The sequence below is a fragment of the Alligator mississippiensis genome, chromosome 7, assembly GCF_030867095.1.
Source record: "Alligator mississippiensis isolate rAllMis1 chromosome 7, rAllMis1, whole genome shotgun sequence".
Taxonomy (NCBI): Eukaryota; Metazoa; Chordata; order Crocodylia; family Alligatoridae; genus Alligator; species Alligator mississippiensis.
In genome coordinates, this window is record NC_081830.1 from 43,922,580 (window position 1) to 43,948,185 (window position 25,606).

Consider the following 25,606-nt stretch of genomic DNA (forward strand, 5'->3'; position numbering starts at 1 on the left):
TGGGGGAGAAAAAAGAGAGAGAAAGAGAAGCCCCCAAACTGCCAGAGTGCAGATAGAATCAGGGACTGTGCACAACAGCAGGGAGAAGACAGGTTGAAAGCCCAGTGCAGGTACGGAGGCTATAATGGAAGATGGCTGTAAGGGTCTCTGTTTCATTCTCATCACAACTATTGCTTGTGAGTGGGGAAGCATGTTCACTAAGGAATTAACATTTAATATTTATTAGCATTTATTTTCCCTGTGTTCTGGGTGGGTGCTCAAGTCAAAATAAAAAGCGCGTGTATAATGTCCAAATTTGATCCTCCACTACTGCTGTCCTCTGTGTAGCAGAAGGGTTACATAGGTATTCATTTTATTTTGCCTTCTCTTATTTCAGATAAGCACTTGCTCTATTTAATAATAAAAACAGATTAAACAGGCTGTAATTTGAAAGAGCAGATTAAACAGGCTGTAATTTGAAAGCACAAGACACTCTACTGGTTTCATTGTTCATAGAACAGAAATTCTAATGGCAGTTCTAATTCATTGTGTACTGAACTCTTGATGTATAGAGTCAAAAGGTTATCAAGTAGCTTGTAGCTACATAGCTGATACTGGAATATTAGTATTTGTCACAAGGCATGAGTACTCATCTGAGAGATCTTTGAAGTAAAATGGGTCTTATAGGATGTTTTGTTCATCAGAGATACACATCTCTAATGCACAGAGCAGCAACCAGTCACTGACTTGGGTCATTCCACTGGCTGAGACATCCATGTTTATCATGGATCTCCATGCAGGTGGCTTGAATACTCTGTTCTTGAGTGTCCTGTCTGGAAAGGTTTCTGGACTTCTGCACAAGTGAGAGAGTGTGCATATTTGTTACCTATTTGTAACACCCACACACACACTTGGGTTGTATATGGTAAAGCGTATGGTTTTGGTTGTGTATGGTGGCGGGTTTTTTGGTGTCTGTGTGTTTTTATGTGGGCAAGATAGCCTCTGTTGTTCTGTCCATGTGCTCAACACATGGGAAGCTGGGGCGTGTATCTAGGAAAAATATGTAAAACCCTTTGGCCTCATTGGCCAGAGGAAGCAGAAGATCCTCCAGGCAGATGAGTAAGAGAGAGGCTGGAATGTGGCACTTCCTAATTCAGGAAGGGGTGGGCAATTATTTTTGGTGCAGGACCACTTTATAAGTTCTGGCAAGCTGTTGGGAGCTGCATCCTGCCCCTTGACTGTTGCCCCACACCCTGGTCACCACATTGGGACCAGAAGTCCTGCCCCCTAATCCCTGACCTTTGCCACCAGAAGTCCCTCCCCTTGCTGCCCCGCTCCCCCAACACACCTTTTGGGAGGGGGAGTTGCCATCTTAGAACCAGAAAAAAGCCAGATCATATACTACAAGTCAAATACCTACCATAATAATTCAATTTTTTTTGAAAAAAATACTTGTCATGACTTGCGATTGTGTACTGTATATAGAAGGGATTGCATAATAAGTCAAAAATAAGGTGTCACTCTTTTATATTGTGGGGGGGAGTGTGGGTGTGTATGTACGGTGGGGCATGGGGGTATGTGGGGGTTGAGAGAGGGTGTGGCTATGTAAGGGGGCATAGGGTATGTTCTGGCATATGTATATATTGATAGGGGTTGTGGGTGAGTGGATGTGAGGGAGGGTCGGGGGTGTAAGGACCCCCCCACACACTGTCCCCATGTCATGCAGACCCCGCTGCCAGCAGCAGCAGCAGGCAGGGAGGTCAGGGTGCTTGTGCCCAGATCCTTATGGGGCTCGTGCCTGGTGGGGTATGGCTCTGGCCAGCGCTGTGCACAGGCGGGGAACACATCCTGCCTGGCTGACTCTATCACTGGGGCTCCATACCGCACACCTGCAGGTCCAGTGCTTGCAGCGAAGGAAGCCCTGTGCTGGAGCCTGCTGCCTCCCCCGCCCCCTGCTGTGCTGGTCTCTCCCCCCTGCTTCCCTGTGGAGTCCAGTGCATGGCTTCCCTGCTGTAGGTGTGTGGTATGGAGCCTCTGTGAGAGGTGGCCAGTGCTGCAGTGGGGCGAGGACTGTGATTTCCCCCCAAAAAACAGAGATTAGTCTTCCCCCATTCTAGAGCCAAGACTATGATCCCTAAGATTTAGCTCATGCTCTACAATTATGATTCTGCTATGAACAAGGTAGCAATTACTGACTGTTTCTATTATTTGTATATCCAAAACTTAAATCTCTTTGCTTAATTTACTTAAGCAAACAATACAATCTCTACCAAATATTTCCCTACAATAATTTTATACTGTAGCTTATATTTCTGTCATTTGCATGTCTCCCTAAATGAGGATCCTTAAGATCCAAAAAATGTTTAATTGTGCCTTTACTAGTTTGTCCAGGAAACTTTAAACTGTGAAAAATGCTTTTGACTTAAAGATTATGGTTCAAGATATTAAAAACAACTCTTTATAATCTGTGTAGTTTTGCATGGAAAAGTCATGATTTTTGATATACAGTATAATTCAAAACACATAGGTAAAATTTGATGAAAAGAGTGTACTCTCAACTGTTGTCTGTATAGGGTAATGGAGAATAATTAACTCATTCTCCCTGCATGGGTCAATAAGGATTTATCATGATACACTTCTGGGTGAAACACTTGACACTTACTGGTATAGCAAGATACGGGGGGTCTCTTGTATTGTACACATCTTTTAAAAAGATTGTGTACATCTTTAAAAAAATATTTAATAAGACATTCTAATTTTTAAAAGGGGAGGCTTTTTTAAAAACCATGTTTAGAAAGATCTTCAGGACAGTTGAACAATGGCTTATCAGTAGAATGATCATCTGATAGCACTTGAAGAAACAGGTTGGTTTTGTTTTGTTTTTTTAGCAAGTACAGTGATGATTAAAAGCAAGCAGTGTGTCTATTTTTGCTCATGGACTCAGGCTCCTAATGGTAGTTACCAATTGTCTTTCTTTCTACCACCACCCCTCAAATCAAATGGGTTAAGTGATTGTATCCTTTGATTGAGCATTGTAGTGAGCTACAAGTAGCAGTACATGTTTTGGTCTTGGGCTGTCCTTTCTGGCTGGCTCTAGGTTCTGCAAGCCAATACTGGCATTCTCAGGCACTGAGGATGGCTGTTCGAAGGAAGGCTGTCCTGCAAAACCAGCAGCAAGCATTTTGTGGTCCTGGGCCCTCTGGGCAGTGCAGCCCGCTCGAGTAGACTTTGAAGAACATTTGTTGCTGGAAGTAGCAGGCGTCTTCTTGCATTTTAGCATCTCACAAAAGCACCTGTAAAACTAATGCAAAAAGGTAATTAAAGAAATCTCTTTACTTGTCTGAAGTAGCCCCACTTAATTCATTGACCCCAGACTAGAATTGAGTGAAAATTTTCATATTTTTAAATGCATATTCAGCAGTGATTATGCATTTCACAAATGTGGGCTATATGTTTTTTGTGTCTTGTTTCATCTTACCAAAAATCTGAAATTTGAAATGGACAATTTTGGCCCTTTCAGTTTAAAATGACTTTTCATTCTGAAATTCCCTTCTCATTCTTGAAAATTAAAAGAATAAAACTCTGTAATCAAAAGAAAACTTTCCAATAACCTGAAACTATTTCTTTGGAAGGAAATTTGTTTAATGAAATTGTTGAAAAATTGTCTTCATTCTAATACGAAACAATGTTCCAAAATTTTAGAATTGCTGGTGTACTGCAATCCATTTTTCATCAGGGTCTACTTCTTACTAAAGACTTCTTTCGTGCAGATGAAAGAACCCCTGGCTAATAACTCATTAGGTTGTATTTCATAACGACAAACATCTAAAGTAAAATGAGAGATTTAGTTAATGATTCTGGCAAATTGATCATATTAGTCTGTGATTAATGTATTAGTGCATCACCTAAAAATGTAATGGGCATTCAGCCAGTTAACCAAACAGTAAAGAAAAGTAGTTTGTTTAAAGAAAAGAATGAAAAGAAAATCATGTCTGTATTTTCTCACATACTATATTTTCTCACATTTTCTCAAGGGTGGTTCCAAAGAGGATGGTGCTAGACTGTTCTCAGTGGCAGCTAATGCCAGAACAACGGGCAATGCTCTCAAGTTGCAGCAAGGAAAGTTTAGGTTATATATTAGGGAAACCTTTCTTACTAAGAGGGTAGTAATGGTCTGGAATAGGTTACCCGGAGAGATTGTGAAATCTCCATCCTTGGAGGTTTTTGAGACCCAGTTAGGCAAAGCCTTGGCTGGGATGATTTAGTTGGGGATGGTCCTGCTTTGTGCAGGAGGTTGAAGTAGGTGACCTCCTGAGGTCCTTTCCAACCCTAATTTTCTATGATTTCTATGATATGACTAATAAGAGCATCCACAGTTGGCTTAGATGGGATAAAGAGCTTATGGGCTATAACTCCTTCAGCTTCAGAGCAAGATCCAATCAGTGTCTGGGGTTAGGTGCCATAGGGTTTATCTAGACAATTTTTTGCTCTTTCCTCTGGAGCATCTGGTTCTGGACACTGCCAGAGGTACTGAGTTACCAGGTTAGATGAGCACCTGGTCTGCCATGGTTTACCTGCCACACTTTGTCAGCTTGACTGCCCAGGGATGCTCTACCCTTGTGGATATCTAGTAGTTCTCTTCACTAATGATATTTCAATCCTTCCTCTGGCAGTGTCATTATGCACCTAAAGGCCAGTTTATATCACCGTGGGCACATGTGACGCTATGTCGCTGCAGCAATGCACAATAGCGATGTAAGGTCCAGGGGCAAAACCCATGATGCTGCAGCTACATTGCTGTAGCAATATGCTCCCCAGTTATGGTGTGTTGCCACAGTGGTAGAGTGCCCAAAAATAACTGTGCGCAGTATGCATGGTGCAGTGCCAGCTGTTATAGTGCTGCCTTTTAGCACTTCTATAAGTAAATACTAAATGATGGCACAGTAACAGCAGGGTCATAGTGGCACATATAGACATGTCCAGTGGTGCCTTTTAGACTTGTATCTCTGCAGTCCTTAGATTATAGCGTGAAAGGTAGGTGACAGAAGACAGGACTTAGAGAAATATAACGATGGATAAGAACAACGCCTCTGACTATTCTACTGAATTCTTATTTAAACGAATTTGAGCAAATTTTCATCTCCTGGCTGATTTCCAGAAAGTCAACATCCAAGCAACAGTTTGATTGCACAAGTAGTTAGTGGACTCTTCCATTTGACAGACATTTGTGAGAGAGAGTACCTAGGATGTAAGCCTATCCTTCATAAATACAACCACATGCTTACCATCACACAGATACACCTCCTAGTTAGGCTGGGCCTAAATGATACATGCCAGAGTCTGGAAATAGCTTGAAAGAATAGTTCCAAGACGTGCGATTGCCTGATTTATCTAGCTCTGAAATCTACTGTTCCAAAGGATGACTTGACCATGGCATAATGATTTGACAATGAGGATGTGAGTTTAGGTCCTGAATAAACTAGTCTTGAGTCAAGTACATACATGAAATACAACCTTTAAATACATCTAAAGACATGAAAGTCACTTGTAAATACCCATAATTGTGTCAGTGAAGAGAGTGAAATAAAACTGCAAGGTGTCACATACATGAACTGCTGCTGTGTAAGATTGATTGGAGTAATTACAACTTTTCAGTAAAATGAAGACTATTTAGCCCCCAGACTTGGCCTGAGCTTGTGAGGGAGGAAAACAATTGCATGTTAAAGACTCATAAATTACCTACATTCTCTGTAGTTAGTACTGTTTTAAATCCCTGGCAAGAGCTGTAGCAGATGGCCAATTGACAACTCTTCCATTACTTGACAACTATACCGCATGTCATTTACTGCATCAGTCTGTGAGGTAAGAAAATTATTTTTCAATCTTTGCCTTAACTACCATGGCAAGTGGGAATGAACTCTCCATACAGTGTTTTTGGCTTCACTACAGATTGTGTGATGAAGCAAATGAATTCAAATCATGCAAGGGGTAATATGAAATTTAACAGTGGCTAAGGAAGTCAAGTGTCATGTTATTTGTGTATGAACTGGTTGCATGCTTTGGGAAGTTGTGCTCTTTGTGTTCCTAACTGTATTGCTCTCCCTGCAAATATTAACTTTCTCTTTGTATAAAAAGAGAAAGCTAATATTTGAAAAGGAGAAATGGTGAGGAAATCTCTGACTGACTAACAGCATTGCTGCATAATGTAGAATTTTTACTTTTCCTTCAGGGTTGTTGGCTGTAGGTGTGTTGGTCTCAGGACATATGCAGACAAGGTTGTTTGGGCAGATGTGGTATCTTTTATTAGACCCACTAAACAGACTCTCCCTACTGCCTGAAGAAAGGTGTTTGTGTCCAAAAGCTTGCAAAGAACAAATTTTCCAAGTATTTAATTGGTCTAATTAAAGATATCACATCTACCCAAATAACCTTGTCTACTTTTCCATCATATGCTCTTGATGTTCTCTGTATGTTGGCTGCCTCATGGAGCAAGCCAATATTAGAAATTTCCAGTTTCAGTATTTGCGTGTGCTCTATATTCCCCGAGATGGAGGATGATGCACCTTGTGGGGCAGGGACATTGTCCCTTTCCCGACAGAACCGGTGACATCTTTCAGCATTTACTCCAATCTAAAAGATAGGGCAGGAGAAGCTCCCTGCAGTTCCATGAGAGATTGGTTCTGTAACAGTTCTTATAAATCCCTTAGGTTAGGCCAGATTCTTCACAGCACACTGTGTCACAATGTGTAAATGGAGCATACCGCCAGGGAAAGTTCAGGGGCAGAAGATAACCCAGTCATCACTGAAGAATACAAAGCTTTACTAATAAGAAACCAAAGTTGTGATGTAAATTTAAGTTTAAACAGACGTCATGTTGCAGGTATATCAGTGTCCGGAGGTACTGGCTTCTGCCCGTGCTGTTGTATTTTGCTTTTCATTAGCACAAATGTACAGAATTAGAACTTTTTCCCCTTCTCATTTTTTTTTGTAAATCATGAACATTACGGACAGGTGATTGTTCCTAACAGAGTCATTTGGAGCATTCTCATTGACTTCAGAGGGAACACAACTGGTCTTGTTATGTCTATAACTTCAGAGTGGGGGACTCCTTACGGGAAAGCTTTAGAGAAGAGGAAGCAAAATACTAGTCCCATTTGAGACAGAGGCAAGAGAATGCTATCAATCTGAGACTTGGGTTAAAGTGTTTGAGACCCTAAAGAAGTCTGATTTTTTCAGATCAGACTTTCTGTACTTTCTTAAAATTGGGCCCTTTTAATATGCCACAGCTGAGTGACCTAAAACCGAGGCACCCAAATCATTAGTTACTCAGAAAATCTTTGTCCTGGTCATTTGAACAATGTGGTTGCGACTGCCTTTGAGACTGTTCTTGCAAGGAAGCTGGAATAAATTAGCACTGGGAAAGTAGAATGGAATAGTAAGGTGAGAGTGGCAGGCTGGATTGTAGGCTGACAAACACATGCTCTGTGGTAGAGATCCTGCTGGTATGTGCTCATCCAGGGATTCCAGTATAATGAAGACAGACATGTCACATGCATCTTCACTGTCCTCCTAGCCATCTAAAAATGAGTGAAAAGGCAGAATGTGCTGACTATCCCAAACTGTGCAGTAATGAATGATAATGGAATGAAAAAAGCCCAGGAATGTGGTGTTCACACATGTTGTACTAAATATGGAAAAAATATTTAATACCAAAATGTAAATATGAATGTGGCATTGTTTTTAAAATAATGTCCTCTTCAGTAGCTTGGAGTGGGCCAAATCCCTAGCTGGTGTTGACGTACATAGCACCATTGATTTCAGTAGACGTACATCAAATACCACCAGTTGAGCACTTGACACATTCTGGATACTTTAGCTCTCTACATCCACAGCTTCCTAGGAATTTCACTCCTAATTAGTTTCTATTCTAGCTTTCTTGCATCACTTGCCTTAGAATCCCTTGAGTAAACCAGTATGCTAGAATATCAGCTCCCATATCCTTTCCTTTTTTGACTTCACCAACATTTTTCCAATTTTCATCTTTATCAGCATTACTCTAGAGCTCACATTTGTATATGTAACTCCTAACAGGCATTTTGATATAATTTGTTTAACCTTTTGTAATTGTTTTAACCTTACAGAAAACTGATTATGTCTTTACAGTTTAAGAATTCATCAAACAAAAGAACACCCTCCTCATCTTGCCCAACTCCTCGGGCTTCACTTAGCCCCATTATTTAGAGAATTTTTGCTATGTGCGCATTCCCTATTTTTCCACCTTGTTGTCTGGATCACAGGTTTTAAACATCCCTTCTACCGCTGCCACACTTCCCACCTCACAGCAAAAAAAAAAAAAAAAAAGAAAAAAGAAAAAAAGAAAGAGAGTGATTTAGCAGAAAGGTCTGGAGAGATTTATTTAGAAACAGAGTATCAAGTTAGAGGAAACTATGCCTACCTTGCTTGGGTCAACATCCTCCAAGTGAATAATTAAAGCTTTAGAAAGGCGCCCACATTAGCTTTGTGTCTCACTGAACTTGGTAATTTAAATGGCCAACTCATTTTTAATTTAGCCAGTACATACATATGAAGTAACTTGAATTTGCAAGTGTTTCTCTTCCTCATTTTGCTTTCCACCATAGGAAGGAAAAGATAGTCAGTAGACTGGAACTTGGAGATCTGGATGTGTTCGTAGTTCAGCCACAGACTCTTTGCCTGACTGTAGATATATCATATAATCACCATGTCTTCACTTCTCATATCTCACATAGTTGCTTTCTTGTCCATTTAAGTAGTAAACACTTTGATGGATAATGTCCTCTACTTTTTGAATATTCAGCATCTTACAGAAGTGGCCTCTAGGGACACCTACTTCTAGCCATTCCTCACTGATCCTAAAGCTGATCCTCACTAATCATGTTCCTGGTTCATTGTTCTGGCCATGTCACCTTTTTTTTATTACATCCTTGATTGGCTCCCCACCTGTCACATCAAAACAAGCTGTGTGTTCTCATTAAGGCTGTTCATGGCATATCTATACCCTACCAGTACTCTCTCTTGGTTCAGCCTAACTCTCCTACATTTCAGATCATTCTAGTTTTGAATGTCTGTGAAATCATTTTTTTCTGAAATGGGTCTCCACATTTTCCCTGATATTATGTATGAGAGGAAAACTACAAAAATCTGTAGTCTTTTTTGGATTCCAACCTAAATTTTCTCTTTGCTACAGTGTCTCCAGAAAATTTGACAATAGTAAGGTAGCCAGTATCCTATGATGATCAATGAGTTTTGTTTTAGTGTTGCCCTACTCTCCCTTGATGCAGTCTCTCATCTTATGCATTAGATTGTAGGATCTCAGGAACTGAGACCATCTTTGTTACATTTGTCAAATACTTTGCATGTTGGGGCTGTAGCCACAAGTGCACCAATATTAAACAAAAATACAATAGCTACAAGAGTTCATGATGTACCACTTTGTCTGTGGTACAAACTGATGCAACTCCCAAAGTCCATGGAAATGTTCGTGTGTTGGAAAGAGATATGTAGAGGATAGTGTTGGGTGACTAAGCATTAAAAGTGAGAGCATTTCTGTTTTGTGTTTCCATGGAAATAATGGTGTAGTTTAGGGTTATGTTTGGAAAGAGGTATGCCAGGGACAGTGTTGGGTGAACAAGCATTATTTTCCCCTGGCTGGAAACACAGCTGTGAGGTGATCTGTTGGAGGGAAGTCACAGCAGCATCTAAGAGCCCAACTCTGGCTCACCAAAAGTAGCTGGTTTAGGCTAGAGAGGGGCATGATTGAAGCATCAGTGTTCTGGGCTGATTTATTGATAATGGGTGAGGGAGCTTCTATGCTATGCAAGCCATAAGTTAAAGTTACCCACTCTGGGGAGGGAAGAGTCACAAGACTATATATGGCACTCAATATGGCACATATTGCATTTGTTTTGTACTAGTAGAAATGATTTAGACCTGACATTGGCATGGCTTGTTCAAACAGAACTTATAGTTACTAAAATCCTCAGGGGCCTCTTGAGTTTTTCCCAGTTCTGTCAGCCAAGCCAGATAACCTGGGGTAAGACCCTTCCCCACTCTGTGGCTCATTGTCCACATGTGTGAAATGGAGATAAATGGATGCAAGCTTCCTTTATGAACTGCTCTGCAATTTACAGATGAAAAGTGCTACCTGTCAAACAAGGTGGATGCCAAGTGAAGTCTTTTCACTAACCTGACAGATGTCAAATAGTTCAATAGGACATTCTGAGCTCCCCTGGCCCATGAAAACTGATAGAAAAACATCTGGTGCCCCAAATGGAGTGAGGACAGGTCAGAAGGTTTGTATGAAATGAGAATAAAGGTGGTTGAATATCATTTCCTGTCCAGGAAAAGGGGAGTCTACTGAATTTGGGATTTAATTAAAGAAAGCCTTCTGCAAGGGACATCTGAACTCTTAAATGCAGGGCAGCCTATTTAAATGGTAAATGCAGTTTCATTTTAGAGGCTGCTTGGACTATTAAATTATGAGGACCGAATTACCTTAATTCATTTGACTCATAGAATATTTTCTATGTGACCTCTAACATCTTGTATTAAGAAGTTGCTGCTTTAGATAAACATGAGGGCTTTTTGCTTATAGTTATATAAGGCAATGAAAGAGAAATGTCTTTCAGCTCTGGGTCCTGATTTACAACATTAACCCATGACTGGCATGCTTTTGTGAATAATAAACTAATAAGGGGGATTCCTGGAGCATAAACATCTCTATGGTAAATGGGTAGGGAAAAGGACAGCTAGCAATTGGTTTTGATCATGGCAGAGGAGTTAATATACAAGACTTAACTGATGATATGTACACTTTGATGCTCTTTCACACACACTTTTTTTTCTACTGAAGACCTTTGCAGGCTCTATATTGCTTGCTTTTCAATATACCTGAAATGTTAGAAAGTATCCCCAAAATAGCAGAGCCCTAGTTACAAGCCAGGTTGCAAAGAAAAGGAATGTGAGATCTGTACAGCTAGGAAATGACCCATATAAAATCCAGTGGCCTTACTGAGTCATAGTTTCAAAGGCTACCCCTACATTGGCTCCTGCAATTATGAAGGCCTCACAGGGAAATGAGTGAAAAATAGAGCATAAAGCAAAGATTTTCAAATGGGCTTATCATTCTGGTCCATTTGAACTGAATGGGACTTTTACCATTCATTTCACTGGGAAGTTAGACTGATGTTGTTTTTGAAAATCCCACTGCAAAGAAAATCCTCAGCTTTGCTTATGCAAATAAATTGAATTAATTAATAGGAATGTTGATCTTTTAATACATATCCCAGGAACAGCATTCAATTAAATTAATCAAATAAACTACCTGGCATTCAGGTTCATCAGGTTCAATAGTATCATCAGATACTATAGGTTCCCTTTACCTAATATAGAATTGATCTATGGTAATTGTGTTGTAGAATTTTGCAAATGCTGACTTTTCAGTGGTCTGTACCACCTATTGACTAGTCATTTGTAATTACTGCATATTTGGTGATACAAGAAGTAGACTAGGGCTAGGTACAGATGTTCAAAAAGCCCAAGGTAGAATTGATTTAACATACACAGGTTTTTTTCAGTGGCATAGGTTAGATCAGGAGTGAACAGAACAGATGTTGATCCTTTGGTGTGGGCAGGGGTGCAAGGGGGGGGGGTCACACAGGCTGCTTGCATTGGCCAAGGCCAGCAGGTTGGGGGTGGTCCCACAATGCCAAGCACTCAGGCCACATTGGCTGCTGGACACGGTTGAGTACCCCTTTGCCCCCCTCCCCATCATCGGCAGACACAGGCAGGTCAGCTGCTTGCAGGAAGCAGCCGGTGGCCAGCTTGCCCATCCCCTGCAGCCAAGTTGTGCTCCCTGGTGCTGTGCCTGCTTGCAGGGGGCGTGGGGATCCCTGGATGGGCTCCTGCACAGGCCCGCAGACTCCCATGCCCCCCTGAGCAGGTACAGCACCAGGGAGCACAAGTAGGTCTCAGGGCATGGCCAGCCACCCTTTCCCCCCTCCCCTGTAATCCCATAATTGGCAGCCACTGTGCTGACTTGGCTGTGACAGCCCAGGGGTGGGGCTGGTTGGGTACTCAGCCAGAGTAGCTGAGCATGGGCCAAGTACTAGCATGACTCCCTGTGAGGGAGGGCTAATGGGGGGCTGCAAAGGAGCCTGGGATGCTGCTGGTCAACAACCTAACATGATTCAATAGGCAGGGCCAGGTTAACCCTTTAGTGAGCCCTAGGCAAACAAACTCATGGGCCCCTACTTTTTTTACTCAATAATTATACTATATAAAATAAGCACAACTGGGCCCCTTCTTCACTTAGGACCCTAGGCATGTGCCTAGTTTTCCTATGTACTAATCCGGCCCTGTTGATGGCAGATCTGGTATAGAAGTTCAGTGCACCAAACTAACCTAATTTGAATAGGTTTGAGTTCACATCGATCCAGGACTATCTTAGACTGGCTTCTGCCATTTTTTTCTATATACCCCAAACTTCTGTATGGTTATGGATTTGGTTTGATTTCCAGTCACTTACTCTGAATTTTGTGTAACGTTTGTACCTAGCCTAGGTTGGACTGAAAATTGGGGGAGAATGTGGGTAATGGCTGAATTGAAGAAGTAATGCTTAGTAAGTGGTTTATCAAATATCTATTAAGAAGCTAATATGGCTACTCTGCATATTTTCTGTGTTGTTCTATACTGTGGTCCTGCAAACTTTTCACATGTGTTTAGTTTTAAGTGTGTCCTAAGACTTTAAGTGACTTCTTTGACTCAAATTGGACTACACTGATGTAAAGTTGAGCATGTCTGTCTGCAGAATTGTGGCTCTTGTTTGTAGAAATCTAGCACACACACCCAATTAACATCATAAAATCCAGTCATACTGCTTTATGCAGCCTATTTTAGTTTAACTTAAATATATTTTTTTACTGCTTAATGTGAGTCAATTCACATCAGTGAGTAGGCAGATCATTTATCACAATTAATTCAAATCTTCAGTCTTTGGCTTAGACATGTGGATTAATGCTCTAAAGCCATGTATTTTATACACTTGGCTCCTGCCCATGCAAAGGTTGTGTCTGAGAACATGATCAAATGTCCTAATGGCTGCAGTAATAGATATGAAGTATTTCGCCTCCTTGCCAAATATAGCCTGTGGATGCTGTCCTCCACAAAGCATGTTAATGCATTTTCAGTAGTCCAGACAGTTAAGTGGGTCAAGCAAATTCTGTAGTGAAGGGAAAGAGCCATCAATGTCACATTTAAAAAACGCAGTGGGGAGCTCCAGGAGCTAAAAGACAGGTTGCTGAGCCAAAGCAAGCTGCTTTTATTTTTCCAGCTTGTTAATCCTTAACCCATATAGGTTGGGGGTACTGTGGAAATTTCTTAGTCACTGGATTTTTTTCACCCTTCAGTAAAAATAACAAGGACAATTCCCAGAATAAAAGCTGTTTCCGAGAGCTAGCCAGAATGCATAAAAGTCTGTGGGCATTTTTCCATGTGTTTCCAGTGTAGTGCCGGGCACTTTAATTAGCGAGCAGTGCTAATTAAAAGCGCCTGTGCATCACATGTATCAGCATCACCATGCATCCCCACACTGAAAAAATGGTGGTGCGGTGCTTTGAACTAAAGCTGATTGGATGTGTTTTATTTCAAAGCACACCACTGCCATTTTGTCAGTGCAGAGAGGCATGGTGATGCTGATGCATGTGACACACGAGGCTGCCAGAGCACATCAATTTCTGTTCTCCAGATTAATCGAGTCTGCTCCAACGTGCTGGATTTTCAGTGCATCAGAGCAGGCTCCCCACATGTGTGTAGGAGCTTCGTGTGACTGACTATTAGCCCTTATCTGGAGGATTTGTGATAGACTTTTATCCTACTTTAGCTATACATCTGCTACCAATTTCTGATACCAATGGTGTCAATTTCTGTGGCAATGGGGACAAAACAGCCTGCAAGCCACCCTTGACAGCTAGCCACTTTGTGGGCTGTCAGGGAGCCAACTGTTCTCTCCCTACCTCCCCCTTGGGAAGAGGGAAAGCAGAGCACTGTGGAATAGTGAAAGGTCTAAGACCTGACCATATGTTAAATTTCTGTTCCAGAAAGACAAAGAAGTTTGGAACAGCAACTTCTTTGTTGTAGATCTGCCATTTTTGTGACAGACCAGCCATTTTTATCTGGTGATCAATTTCTTTAACATATGACATGTTATGATTTGTCATGAGAAATCACATGCACCTTTCCTGAGAGATTCTACTTTGGGCTTTGAACTGCTTCAGTCTTCCCTCAACACATTTTCTCACTGTCTTTTACTTCTGGTATCATGTAATTTTAAGGAATCAACTGAAATCAATGAGTCAGACAGAGGTAGGCTTTGTTCAGTGCCTGAGTTCTAACAGATCAATATTGCATACCTGAGCTTCTGCATAATATAATAACTAGTTCCTACAATCTCTTCTAGCAGCCTGGTAGAGGCACAGTCACTGGTTTCTACAGGTGACTTGTAACAGATAAGGCAAGATGGAGTACAGATAGTATATCGAGAAGGGAATTTTGATCTCTGACGGTGTGACCAAAATATAAAGAATTTATTGACCTTTATGCCATTGCTGGGCAGGAGAGAGAGGTTTGCTCTACTTGCAGCTTTACTTACATCTATCAGCCTTTCTGCTTCATGAGCTGGTCAGGTTGGTGAATCCAGGATGCCTCTCAAATAAGTTGATCTTATCAGCTATTAAGACTTTTCTGTACTAGGATGCTTAGGGTACATGGTTCAACATTAATACAATATACTGCTAAACACCCAGAGGCTGAATCGTGCTCTGACTTGCTCTGTGTAAATTCCCTGAAAGAAGTCATTGGAGCTACATGGGATGCTCTCCTGTCTAAATTATTGCACATATGCTTTATCAGAACTACAGCATAATTCATTGTTGATTTTTATCGTAGCCTAAATCATCAGACACTAAATTTATTATTAATGCTAAATGTATTACCAATGCTTCTTATATGTTTGACAGCCTGGTATCTCTCAGTAAATAGCTCAGGTGAGCTCATCTTTTGGTTATAGTGATGCATATAGCCATTAGTTTCGGTACCTTAGAGAAGCAAGTGAAATAAGTTTTTAATAGAGGTGATTTTTTTAGCTCTAGTTTTATGACCATTTTTACTTCTATGCTAATATGTATTATTATGAACAATGAAAATTATCAGAGTATCCCTACTGATGCATTTTATTGTCCACAGACAATAGCTCTGATCAGGAAGTATGCAACAATAATTACAGAAATAAAATGTTTGCTTTTGTAGTTTATCATTAGGATATTTTTTCATACTGCCATTTCATACTTTATTAGTTGAGTGCAAGAATCTGTTACTTGCAAATCAAATATTCAGACCTCTATGTTATTTTTGAGAATGACTTTAACCTTTCTATGACATTCTTTAATCTCATGAAAGACTGATTTATAAGCAATGTGTGCTTGAATAACTCATGAACTTTGCTGTTTGTTCGTATGCAAGCCCAAGAGGCCCTGTATAATTGGATCAGTTCTGTTTTAAGGTTCTGCAAACATAACTGTCACTACATCTGGTTAACCATTCTAACATTGTCATTTGTCCTAGCTACAGCAAACATGGCTGAATGGTGACCACATATCCACTTCTTGCATAACACAGCCATGTGCCAAGGGAGTTTATGTACTGTCTCTTAATCCTCACCATGTTTACATTTGTGTTTTCTGGGAAATTGTGGGCAGCTTGCCTGTCAGTGCTTTTTAGGTGCTCACAGTGATTGGGACTGCAGCACATGGGTTCTGTTGTGACCTCTCACACAGAGAGCTGGGGGAAAGAGGACCAGTCAGCAAGTAAATGCATGACCACGCAGGATGCAGATGTAGAAGCACAACCATGTGCCATTCTAGAGTACAGCATTGTGTGACTGCCACAATTCCCATTACTATTTATTTCATTTGTGCACAGAGGAAATCAGCTTTATGTTAACAGATTCTACTGCTGGTTTAAAACAGTGATTTCAACTGAAGTCTAACTGACTACTCCCCAGGGCATTTCAATTCTAAAACTTATAGAGGGTCAAACCATAAAATAGCCTGAAATAACAGCAGTGTATGGAAACAGTAGTTTATCCTGTGGGCAAAGAAAGAAATACAAACAGGAACATGACTTGAGATCTTTGAGCTTTAGAGGCTGCCATCTGTGGGCTCTGGGTGCAGCAAGGTTAACTGTTTGCTTTGGTCTCTGTTTCTGTTTTGTTGTGTTCCTTGGAACTCACTGGCTATCCAATTATTAATGTGTTGTCTTCTTGCAGAGCTACCACCTGGTCTAGAGACAGAAGTTACACATAAACTGGTTTAAGTGATCAGAAACTGGTTTGAACCTGTAACAGAACAGATCAGTGCACATAAACCACTTTCAAAATGGCTGAAACTGATTTAAGATAAACCTGGTTGAGTGTAGTATCAGACTTAACTGATTTGGCTCAAACCTGTTTATGAAATGTCTGTCCCAGACCCCTTCCTGGTTCAAGTTAAATCACAGCCCCACACCATCCCAGCATGCTTTTCAGGCTTGGGCTGGGCTGGGTTGGACTGGGCTGTCTGCTCCAAAGATCAGCGTGGCCCCACCTCTCTGCTCCCTAGATGGAGCAGTCAAGGCTGGCTGACAAGGGGTGGGGGGGCAAACCTACCTAGGGATGCAGCCCAATCTGCATTGGGGTGACAGTCCCTCCAGGCAAACCCTGTCTGGAGCCAAGGAAGGGGGTTAAATACTCCTTCCCCCACTCAAACTTACTGCCGGCTACAACTGTGGACTACAAATCCTAGAGGCACCTGGAAGCAGGAAGAGGAAGTGATGAGCAACCCTGCAGAGTTCTGCTGTACTAAGCCTAGACTGCAAATCCCAGCGACCTCAGGGGCAGCAGGCAGAGGACATGAACACACAGCCAAAGAGCTGTGCTCTAGCACCCCTGGCTTCTGGCCTGAGCCACTGCAGTCATGTGACTGCATTTTCTGAGTCAATGGTATGTGACTGTTCACTTTTATTTCAATTTAATCTCTGCAGTTTAGACTAACCTGCAATGATGGTTAGATGGGTGAAAAAGGTGGATGGGTAAAAAACTGGCTGATGGGCGCTCCCAGAGAGTAGTGGTGGACAGGTCATACTCAACCTGACGAGATGTGAGCAGTGGGGTACCCCTGGGCTCAGTCCTTGGGCTCACACTGTTTAACATCTTCATCAGCAACTTGGACGAGAGGGTGAAAGCACATTGTCCAAGTTTGCTGATGACACTAAGATGTGGGACAAGGTGGACACACTTGAAGGGAGAGAGAGGCTGCAACTAGTTTTAGACAGACTACAAAAGTGGGCAGATGAGAATAAGATGGGGTTCAATGTAGATAAATGCAGGGTGCTGCACCTTGGGAGAAGGAATCCACAGCATACATACAGTCTGGGGAGTTCCCCTCTTGAAAGCACAGAGGCGGAAAGGGATCTCGGAGTCATTATTGACTCCAAGATGAACATGATCCGCCAAGGCCAGACCGCAGCCAGCAAGGCCAGCCATACCTTGTCATGCATCCAAAGATGCATCTCAAGCTGGTCCAGAAAGATGATGCTCCCCCTCTATATGACACTGGTCAGGCCGCAGTTGGAGTACTGCGTCTAGTACTGGGCGCTGTACTTTAAAAGGCATGTGGCCAGCCTGGAGAGAGTTCAGAGAAGGGCCACCCACTTGGTGAGAGGGCAGCAGGACAGGCCCTATGAGGAGAGACTGAAGGACCTGAACCTGTTCAGCCTCGGCAAGAGGCGGCTGAGGGGGGACCTGGTGGCTGCCTACAAACTCATCAGGGGAGATCCTGAGCAAATAGGAAGAGCCCTATCCTCCCCAGCACCACCTGTGGTGACGAGGAACAATGGACTTAAGCTGATGGAGAACAGGTTTAGGTTAGAGATCAGAAGGCAATATTTTACAGATAGGGTGGCCAGAATCTGGAACCAACTTCCTAGGGAAGTGGTCCTCGCCCTTACCTTGGGTAAATTCAAAAAGAGGTTAGATGATCACCTGTCTGGGGTCTTGTGAACCCAGCATTCATTCCTGCCTGTGGCAGGGGGTCAGGCTAGATGACCTGTTCAGGTCCCTCCTTACCCTAGCTACTATGAAACTGTGAAACTGTGATGGAATTGATTCAGCCTCAGGCTTTTTGACTGTTTGTACTTAGCCTGAGAGGGAATTGATGATGCTTATTTTCTTGTTTGTGCAGATTAGTAGTGGAGTCTCATTAGTTTTGTTAACATTTTCTCCTTTCTATTTTCTTTCAGGGTTAGAAAGGATAGGTGGCAGGTGAAAACTCACTGTTAAAGTCAGGAAGAGGTGGGAAACAGAGGTATTGAATGTTCCGTACTTTCCCTCTTTTATTTTCATCCAAAGGCAGTGTCTTTGGGGTGGCAGACCACAAATGAGATCTTTTTTGAGGAAATACTGTTACACATCTAATACACATCTAATGGACTGAAGTTAGTGGTAGTAAGAGTGTTTAATTACCCAGACATCTGTTGGAAAAGCAATCTTTGAAACAATCAGCAAAATCTAGCAATATAAGAAGTGGGCCTTTAAGTTCCTGGAATGTATTGGGAAGAACTCTTATTTTCTCAGAAGGTAGAGCAAGTTACTCCAAGACACCTACTTTAGCTTTAGTTCTGATTAGTTGGGAAGAAGAAGAGGTGGAAGGCAATTTGGATGAAAGTGATCATGAAATGATAGAGCTCATTATTCTGAGGAAACGAAGGGAGTGAGAACAGCAGAATAAGGATAATGTGGTTCTAAAAGGTATACTTTGGCACTCTTGATGACTAATAGTAGGTAGGTAAGGTTTCTTGGGAAGATAATTTGAAGGATAAAGGAGTGAGGGAGAAGGAACAGTTACCAATAGAGACTATATTAAATGCACAAACTATCCTGATGTAAAGGAAAACTAAGAAGCAAAATGGGAGACAGCTATCTGAATAGCTGCATCAGCAGCTCTTTAGTGACTTGAAATTCAAAAAGGAATCATTCAAAAAATGGAAATGAGTGCACATAACTAAGGCTGAGCATAAAGAAATAGCAGAAGCACACAGGAATAAAGTCAGAATGGCAAAAACATGAACTACTGATCTAAACTATGCTGCTTATAGAAAACCACATAATTTTGATTTTGCCTCAGGCTTTTTGAATGTCTGTACCTAGCCAAAATTAGTTAGTTAACCAAGAATATAAAAGGTAACAGGGGAAAGATCTATAAATGCCTTGAAAGTCAGAAGAAAAGAGACGTATTGGTTCAATACTTAACAGGAAAGCAGAGCAAATAACAGATGAGGCAGAGAAGGATGAAGTAATCAATCGCTTTTGATACATTCTTTACAATGATGGTAAATTGTGAGCAGGAATGGGATGAAATTCATTTCAACCAGGAAATAGTGCAGGCCAGAGTGTAGAAACAGGTTAAAAATATTTAGATCAGTGGAGTAGGCTACTTAGGGAGATTATTGAACCTTCTTTTCTGGAGGTTTTTAAGAGCAGGTTAGACAAAGGAGCTGAAAGGACCTCACTAGGTCATCTAGTTCAACCTCCTGCTTAAGGCACAATTTTCCAGACAGGTGTTTGTCTAACCTGCTCTTAATCTGCAAGGATGGAGATTGCAGAGCCTCTTTAGGCCATCTCTTCCAGTTCTTAAACATCCTCATCAGCAAGTCCTTCCTTGTTCCTTGCCTCAGTTCAGGGAGAGGCTAATGATCACCTGAGATCCCTTCCAGTCCAATGTCTATGAGTCTGTGCTCACACATGAAATAGTGTGGAACTAGTGTGCTGATGCTCACTGAAGATTGGAAACCCAGAATCAGATCTGCAGAAGTGATTCCAGATTTTACACATGTTGTCTACTGCTTTGTAGTAAATAAATGGCATTTCTAGCTGGTTATTTATCCACTTTTGGTAAGTAATAGATAGGTTCAAGTAATAGCAAGTTTATGTCCAGACAGATTGATCTTACTAGATTCTGGTTCTTTAAATGGGCATTTCTTTGCAATTCTACTGTAGTATCATGTTGCAAAAATAGATAAATAATACATAGAGATTCCATTTATTTAATACAAAATTAAACGTCTGCTTTTCTGAACCACTGGGCTCTTTCTGAGAATATTGGCAGCTGTTCCTCCTCCAATTTGCTAACAGAAATGTTTTCTTGGATCTTGGGAGAGGGAAGAACTCTGTTGGTCTTTTGTAGCAGTCTTGACTGACTGGTCTTTCCTTGAAAGTGGGAACTTAAGGAGGAAGATTGAGTTTTATCCTGTGCAGGACTGCAAATCATATGAGGGCTGGATCTTCCTGAGTCATCTCAAGATGGACTTGAGTAGGATGAGGAAACCTGCTTATGATGCAATTGTGGGAACTTGCAGTAATTTTAGTAGAAATGATCTTTACAGTGGCTCCAAGGCAACTAGTACAAAACGCAGAGTGAAAGTCTAAACTTCTCCACAATTGAGGGCTCCACTGCTTAGACCTTCAGATTGGGGGTTCTTCAACATGGGTGATGTCCCTCCCTTTTCACTGCAGAAGCCCCACAATACCCAAGTAGCAAGGAGGGGAAGGCTGGGGTGGAGTCGCCACACAAAGGCTCTGTGCCCCCCACAAGGTGGAAATGAAATCTCCGCTGGTTCTGAGAAGGCTGGTGGAGGTGGAGCTGGGGGACAGGCAGGGGAGGCATGGTAGATCTCTGTCTGAACTAGGATGCTGTTATGCAGTACCACATTGTAAATAGGTTAATTTAGTGAAGTAGATTGTAAGCTGGGGAGTTGTATACTTCTGTATACAGAGAAAGCAATACTTTAGGAGAGCTTCCCCCTGTATCTTCTGTTCAGCACTACACTCCATAGCCCTGCTGGATTTCAATGTGCAGGCAAGCCAGGGATTACTGTGGTATCAAGCTGCATTAACTCCCTTTGGGCTAAAGAAACTGGACAAGCAAGTGAGGCACAATCAAGAACATGGTATGGATCTGCATAGGTAAACTCTGTTTTCCAAGAAAACTTTCAGGGGTCCTCATCTTTGACTGTGAGAAGAGAGCATTGAACCAAGTATAGCTCAGTCCATTACAGCACGGTCTCAACACCAGGCAGCTGGAGGTGAGGAGGGAATATAAGGGAGCTTTCAATGGGAAGCTTTTCCAAGTGTCAAGTTATTACAATGATGAGATTCATGGAAAAACAAAAATCTCTACTTCTCTAAAATCTCATCATTTCCCTGAGCCTTCACATCACTTAAATAGCAGAGATGCCTGTTTCAAAGATTCTGCTTTCAAGGTTAAGAGCTAATGCAATATGAATTAAACATAGGGACAGAGTGAACTGAACAGAGAAAGCAAGACCAGAGAAAGTAAGCTACTAAGCTACTAATTGAAAACCTTACTGTTTTGCCAAGCACTGACTTCCAAATAGAGGGGAAAGCATTATGGTTTAATTGTGCTTGTTCATTTCTCTTTTCAGTACTTTATTTATTTATTTATTGGAAAAAGGCATTAAAAAGTGAATAAGTACCAAAATAGTGTCATATAAGTTATAAACATTTGAAGGCAAAGGGTATATGTTGTCGCATGCTGGTAGCTGGTGCAAAATTTTGGCTGATGAAAACCCACCACCCCTCACTCTTTCTTCTCTTTTGTATGGTATCCAAGTTCCAGATCCGTGACTCACTGTCTGTTACTATCGCTCAGTGTTCAGATTCCATCTGCCCCATTGGGGCATTTATAAAAATTACTACTTTTGATTAAGTGCTGTGCTGTTTGTTGGACAGCGCATTCACACAGGGGACTGTCCAAGATGTTCATCTTGTGAAGTGTTGTTTTGAAACATCCGTATCCACATTTCAGTCTGTTCAGCTTGACCCATGGTTCTCTGTTAAGGCCCAATGAGGAACTCACTTGGTGTTGGTATGAAATGCTGTAGGAATAGGTCTGACCTTTCCCACCAGTTGGGTCACACTGTTGCTGTCCAGAGGTTTGGTTCAGCATCTCCAGTTTCTTCTAGGAGCTTGTGGGTTTCATGCATAAAAGATTTTCAATTTTTAAGCCTCTGAAGCCTCCATCTATTTGGGCCTTCAGTTAAGAGTTGATGGAGCACGTGATTCTCATCATCTCTTGCATCTATTGCCAATAATGATGTTAGGGTCTGTCTTCTTATATCACTTGGTCTAATGCCTGAGAGTACAGGGAGTACATCTGTGTGTAAGTTGTGCAGCTTGGTACAAGTCTCAGTTCACTGTTAAGTACAGCGTCACATTTTTTAGTGTGATAACTTCTGGACAATGCAGGAGCATAATATTCTGATGGGGCATATACCATTGTAAGTGAAGTGGTTCTGAGCACTTTTCAAGTTGGCACCCCATGCTGTGCTGGCTAAACATTTTAAGGTATCTATGCAGAGACTTTACTGTTAACCTCATGAATGTGTTCATAGGTGAGGGAATGGTCTAATGCAACTCCTAGGTAGGCTGGGGTTTGCTCATGGGGAAGGATGTGGTTGATTACTCTGATATTCAGCATGTTCTTCGCTCGATGATTGTCCAGGTGGAAGTGTGTTGATACTGATTTATTGATCCTCAACTTTACATGTCACTTGTGGAGATAGTCAGCAATGAGTTCTATGTCAGTACTAGGTATCTGACTTAAATCACCTTAATTTAACTGCTCTCATCTCTGACAGCAAGATTGACACAACTATTAAAGTGATCAAGACTGGCAAGGCTGCTAGACCAGATAAAATATTTTGTGACTTTGTATCAAGCTTGGAACCACAATGAAAAGATGGCTTCAGAGATTCACATATAAATGTCTAGAAAGTAACAGACTTTCAAAAATCTGGAGAAAAGCTGATGTCATTGCAATCATGAAACCCAATAAACCACCAGAGGATCCAAAGAGTTACCTACCTATCTCACTACTCTGTATTATATACAAACTCATGGCGTGCGTCTGCATGAGATGCTTTACTGCGCAGTAGCACAGTTTATTGTTCAGTAAGCATGCGCATCTACACATACACATGCTTACTGAGCAATAAACTTTGCTACTCGTGAGTAAATTTGCTACCTGCAAATGCAAGTAGCATATTTACTCATAAGTAGTTACTGCACAGTAACGCAGGTGTAGACTGCCACTAGGGGGCTAGACTAACTACAGCCCCAGGCCTGGGAGCCTCTCCTGCCCCTGGGGCTGGGCCAGCTCTACGGCAGCCCCAGCCACAGGCCCTTAAGCAGGCAGTTTGAGCCCTGTGACACAAGAGCAGGGAGCCTGGGGTGACTGCTGCCTCTACACAGGCCACAAGCCAGCTGTGCCAGCCAGCCTGCACCCTGGCACTCAAGTGCTGCATGGCGGCCAGGCCTCCCTGAATGCAACCAACAGCCAACCCCCAGCAGCCTGGCCAGAGCCTGCAGGTGCTGAAGGGCATTGCCTCCCTGCACGGCTGCTAGTCCCATGCCATGCCTCTGTGCTGGGTGCTGCAGGGAGCTGCCCAGGCCCAGCAGCACAGGAACAGCCAGGTGGAGACCCAGACAGCTGGCATAGGAGCCCCGATGGCATTGCCAGTGACACTGCAGTGCCTCCCGGGGCCCCAACTGATCCATGGAGAAGACCGGTCATTCGCGCAGGGCATGCACTCCAACACACGTGTCTATGAGGGGCTGTCAGACCGGATGCAGGAGCGCGGACACAACCAGTCGGTGCTGCAGTGGACAAGGACAAGGCCTTGCGGGCACAGTGGGTTACCATCACCGACCATAACCATTGGTCAGGGAGTGCCCTCAAATCCATGCCCCTTATCTGGTAGCTGACTGACATGCTCACACCCTGGGACCCAGGCTGCATCTGTGCTGTGTATTGCAGCACGGGCAGCCTGCCTGAGCCCTGTTTCAGCCTGGCACCCATGGGAACATATCATAGGGGGAGGGCCCCTCAGCCTGCCAGCAACCCATCTGAGTTTCCCCACCCCCATTCTCCACCTGCATGCTGTGCCCCTCTGTTTGATAAATCCACTGGGTGCTGCATACAATTGCCATCAGCCAGGACTGACCAGAGCCTCTGGGCACACCAGCCCTGTCCATATGGTAAGTCCTGCACTGGGGGAGGGCCTTCCCAGCCCCAGCCCCTTTCCCCGCCTACCTTGGCTGCACTCCCCTGGCCCCCAAGTCCCGTTCCCCCCCCCTCCCCCCCCAGCATGCAGGGAGGCCAGAGTTAATGCAAAACTTTACAGAGCAGCCTGTGCCCCTGCAGCTAGGTGGGCATGGGCCTCTTACCCCGAGGAAAGTGTCAATGCCTGCGGACATGTCCTCCTCAGCTGCAGTGGGTAGAGATGTGTAGCTCAGCCACAGGTAGTCCTCCAGGTGATGGCAGAGGTTGCAGGGCAGTGTGGGCTTGCCTGCTACCCCATCAAAGATCAGGGTCCCATGCCAGATACACACCAAGCCCAGCAGCAGCAGCATGGTATACTAGGTTGGGCATCCCTCAGTCCATGCAAACAGCTCCTCATGCTGCCCATTTACTTGCCCCGATGCCAAGGGCCTATATTCATGGCTCGGACCTTCCCTATACCCTGCCCCATGCCTCACAGATGGCATCCATGGCCTAACATCCAGCCTCAGCTTGTTTGGTCTAACACCTGGCCTATAAGCCCATGCTCTAGCACTGGGACCTGCACTCCAATGACTCACATTGGGACTCTCACTCCCATGCCCTCACATTGGAGCTTGCAATCTCTGTGCCCTCACACTGGGTTCTCATTCAATCAATTGCTCAGGACTCCCAGCTCCTCCCTATTCCTCAGGCTCCTAGCCTAGCTTAGGACCCTCCTGGTCCCCTCATGCCCCCACACTGGGGCTTCAATCCCCTGCCCCATAATGGCCTGAGGTGCTTCACACTCATTTCCCTCATGGTTCAGGGCTCCACCCCCTGGAGCCTCACATCCGGCTCCTAAATGCGACCCAGTACTTACAGTGAGTCTGGATGCTGCCTCAGTAGTCACTGTGAGCCTGTGCTCTTGCTTTGACTTCGGGGTGTGCTCCCTTAGCCTTTCCCCTTCACGGGGTCACCTGTAAAGCAGCAAGGCCTGAAGCTTTCTGGCACCCCATACTCTCCCTTCATTGGGGAGGCATAGATGTGGCACTTCCTGGAAGCTGCCCCGCCACCGGCAGTCCCACCACACTATCCAGGCCCAGCAGGGTGTAGTTTTAGGTTATGCTCCAGGACCAGGAGCCTCCACCTTCCCCATAGCTCCTTCCCTGTACCTCCAAGGTGTAGTGAGCAACAGCTCCAGCTGGGTGATGTTCTCCCCTTGGCTGCTAGCAGCAAACTGTTGGCTTCAATGCTCAGAGCCCTGTTCTTATAGGGAACAGCCACCTGCAGGTTGATTTGCTGTCTGCTCATACAAAATTATCATGCTCAAGTTCATATTTTCCACTTGCCACTGACTAATGCTTATCCAAAGAGAAACTATTTTGGGATCAGTAGTTGTATGGCACAAGAGAGGCATCCAGTGGGTGCCTCTGGTATTA

The 25,606-nt window shown here is 43.1% G+C and overlaps 1 long non-coding RNA gene across 1 annotated transcript; it reads right to left on the reverse strand.

Annotated features, from left to right (window-relative positions):
* Positions 1–205: 205 nt before the first annotated feature.
* On the reverse strand, positions 206–25,455 carry LOC132243321 (uncharacterized). The gene is made up of 2 exons (XR_002087472.2): positions 24,353–25,455; positions 206–3,280 (listed from the first exon to the last, which is right to left on the reverse strand). It is a non-coding gene; the product is annotated as an uncharacterized LOC132243321 (long non-coding RNA).
* Between the last annotated feature and the right edge of the window lie 151 nt (positions 25,456–25,606).